The sequence below is a fragment of the Raphanus sativus genome, chromosome 3 (genome assembly GCF_000801105.2).
Source record: "Raphanus sativus cultivar WK10039 chromosome 3, ASM80110v3, whole genome shotgun sequence".
Taxonomy (NCBI): Eukaryota; Viridiplantae; Streptophyta; class Magnoliopsida; order Brassicales; family Brassicaceae; genus Raphanus; species Raphanus sativus.
Genome location: NC_079513.1, coordinates 3,172,317 through 3,175,604, shown reverse-complemented (window position 1 = coordinate 3,175,604; position 3,288 = coordinate 3,172,317). Strand labels below are relative to the sequence as shown.

At 36.7% G+C, this 3,288-nt stretch overlaps 1 long non-coding RNA gene across 2 annotated transcripts; it reads right to left on the bottom strand.

The window, feature by feature from the left end:
- Window positions 1-861: 861 nt before the first annotated feature.
- LOC130509546 (uncharacterized) lies at window positions 862-2,656 on the bottom strand. Of its 2 annotated transcripts, XR_008943549.1 has the most exons (6): window positions 2,137-2,656; window positions 1,920-2,041; window positions 1,714-1,817; window positions 1,514-1,638; window positions 1,299-1,376; window positions 862-1,203 (listed from the first exon to the last, which is right to left on the bottom strand). It is a non-coding gene; the product is annotated as an uncharacterized LOC130509546 (long non-coding RNA). The 2 variants fall into 2 exon arrangements; XR_008943548.1 differs by having other exon boundaries at window positions 1,299-1,638.
- Between the last annotated feature and the right edge of the window lie 632 nt (window positions 2,657-3,288).

Here is a 3,288-nt window from a genome sequence, read left to right as displayed (position 1 = left end):
TGTTTTGGTTGTATCCCTGACTTGGAGGACGAGTAGAAGCTGGTGTTGTCGGTTTTGAATCTGTAACCGTGAGAACTGTAGGGGAGGAAGAAGATGAAGCAGTCGCAGTTGCAGGTTTGACAAACTTGGTGATTCGCTTTTCCTCTAATTCAAGCATTGACTGAGCCGATTCAAAAGTAGGAAAGGGCTCACGATGCTTGATAACATTAATAATGTTATCAAAGCGTTCATTGAGTCCATTGAGCAGATACATGACAAGAGTCCTGTCAGTGACTGGAGCATCAACGTTGGAGAGAAGATCCGATAAGGATTTGAGCTTCTGACAGTAAACTTGAATGGTCATGTCACCAATCTCAGTGGTCCGTAGCTCATTGTCGAGCTGTATTGCCCTTGCTTCCTTGTTATTGCGAAACTGGTTTTCAATCCTGATCCAGACATCTCTTGCAGTGCCACCAGGTTTGAAGGAACTCCTGAAAAGCTTAGGCGCTAGTGTGCCGTAGAGCCAAAGTTTCACTAAACCATCTCGTTTGAACCATGTTGCATCGTTGGCGTCTGCAGCAACTGCAGTTCCATCGAGATGTCCAGAAACATCAAAGGTAAGACAGTGCAGGAGAAGAAGTTCACGCCACGCATCATAATTGTGATCCTCTAGGTCAAGGATGACAGGAATGTGCGTTTTGATGTTGGTTACACCAAACGCTCGATCATGAGGAGGCGGTTGATCAGCCATTGAGAACCAAAAGAGAAAAGAAATAGAAGAGAAGAAAGAAACGAGAGAGAGAAAACGAGATCTAGATGAAAGAGCACCTATGCTCTGATACCATGAAAGTTGGTGAATCTCTGATGATCAGAGTCGTTATATTGATATGGTATATATACCCAAGACTGTTACAAGAATATCGGAACTACAATATCTACACAATATTGTGACTTATCTAATAACAGAATATAACAGAATATCCTATTCTATCAGAAACTGTTCACAAAGCACCAGAAAAGCGGATATCAATACGAAATAGAAAAACATATATATCTTGAAAGGCCACACCAAGGGATACTTCTCTCACCAGTTTCCAGTCAAATTAACTTGAAAAATAGTTTTCCATAGAGCCTTATGTTCTTTGTCTTTTACTTGACCACGTCATGCTTCCCCATTGGTGACACTGGTGGCACATAAAGGATGGATCTAAACTCGCCCTCACGCTACAATAAGAGAATTATCAGTAATAATTCAAGAACAGTACATCATTAGTGGATTAACATGGTGTCACCACTTTTTAACATATACAAATCATAACCTGCATGGGTAGTTTCATGTATATACTATTCCAACAGATGTTTTCCCTCCAACGTACTGTTGTGAAGTGGGTTAATGCCTGTGGGTCCAAGTACTCATTGAAAGCTTTTATGTAAAACTCATTGTACTCTTCTGTTGTCACCTCCTTAGAGGTCAAGAGCTGCAACAAATACAAATATACTCTTTAATTCATTTTGAGCATCAAGTAGTCCTTACCCAAATTGGTCGCGTCTCATTAGTAAGCTCTCAGTCACGGTATCTCTCAACTTCCTTCTTGGTCTTCCATCTTTCTAAGAAGGCGTGAACACCAAGCCACCTATCCTTGCACATCTAGCTATCCCCTGATATGGATCAAAATATTTCGCTGGTGCTTGTCAAGACAATTCTCAGAACATGATAAGAGAAGCAAAGCATACCTCAACATGTGTAAGAGAGAACCAAACATGGAAATAAGAATCTTAGTTGTTATCTGATTCGCAACAATTCGCTCTGGATGGATCTGCAAGTCCTTTGTCATGCACTAGATTAGACAGCAAGAAAAAAAGGTAAGTTTAGAGTGTAGGGTTTTTATGACAGAGCAAATACTTACATTGTTACGAAAGAAATACAAAAGTATAAACACCTTAAGATGCTAACTAATACATGTTCCTCTAGGAATTATTAGTTGAGGATCAGTCTCTCCCTTCTCCTTCCCTTATATATTGCTTTGCTTATGGGACTTTGGGTTCTTCTCGACACAGTAACCTTCAAAACATAGATAATTAACGCATTATTCAGTTGGTTGAGAGGTGAGCATAGCAATGATAAGAGCACACAGAAAGCACAACAAAATAACTTACATGATCTGAAACCAAGAATGATGAATAGAACCCCATACTAAACTACCATTTAAATTGTTGTCACCACATGCATCTTTGTTATCCTGAAAATTGTCACAAAATGCCTAGTTGGTCGATAATAGCAGATCCTGAAACTAATAATGAAATCACCGATAGAATCAGCATCCGTCTGCCAGCATGCAAATTCTGTCTTTTTAAACCCAAACCTGATAATACTGGAGTTTCAGCACAAGAAAAATAAAGGATTCAGAATAGCAGGCCTTATCTTCTCGAAGACGATAATTAGGGATGCAGATCATGGAAGAAAAGGAGAAGCCATCGATAAAGACATGAGAGCTGTATATAATAGATTTTCCGGAGGATTTCATAGGCCATGAATGTAGCTTTTCAGAGTAGAGTTTGATTTTGGGTGGATTTAGATTTAGATATAGAGCTCTAGAGAAGTATTAAGGGGAAGATGGAACGAAACATTTAAGAATATATTTATGATCATCATAGATTGAGAAGCTAATGCAAGGAAAAGAATTCAGAAATGGAAAAAGATGAAATGAATGAATCGAGGAGATACTCGCTTGAAACATGGTTACTTGACATGGGCTGGAGTGGGCCGAACGATAATTATAATACAGCCCATTCGAAAGTCCATTCTTTAATGGTGACTTAGCAAAATCAAAATTCTTCATTGGTTGATTTTAGACATGTTCTCCTTTGAACTTATTCCCCTTTTAGTATTGTAAGATGATTTGTATTTTCACAGTTTTAATATGAAATTATTTCAAAGTATTATAAATGTATAAATTATCTTAAATTTAAATTTTACAATTTTTAGTCCTGAATTTAATAAAAAATTCTTATATCTATACTATTAAAAGGGAAGCAGTCTTGAAAAGTCGACTTATACAAGTTGTTTTGGACCCTTTTATTTTTAATTTTTCTGGTCTTACCTTATATTTCTCTAACAATAAATTATAAAGAGATAAATCTTATTTTTGGTATTACCTTATTTCTCTAACAATATTTTTTTGGTCTTATCATGTCTCTATTTATTTTAATAGATCTTATTTCTACAATTAACCCACCTATGTATATGATCATATATAAGTAAAAAGTTTTTAACAAGAAAGTTAAAAGCTATAGATCTTTGTTATATGT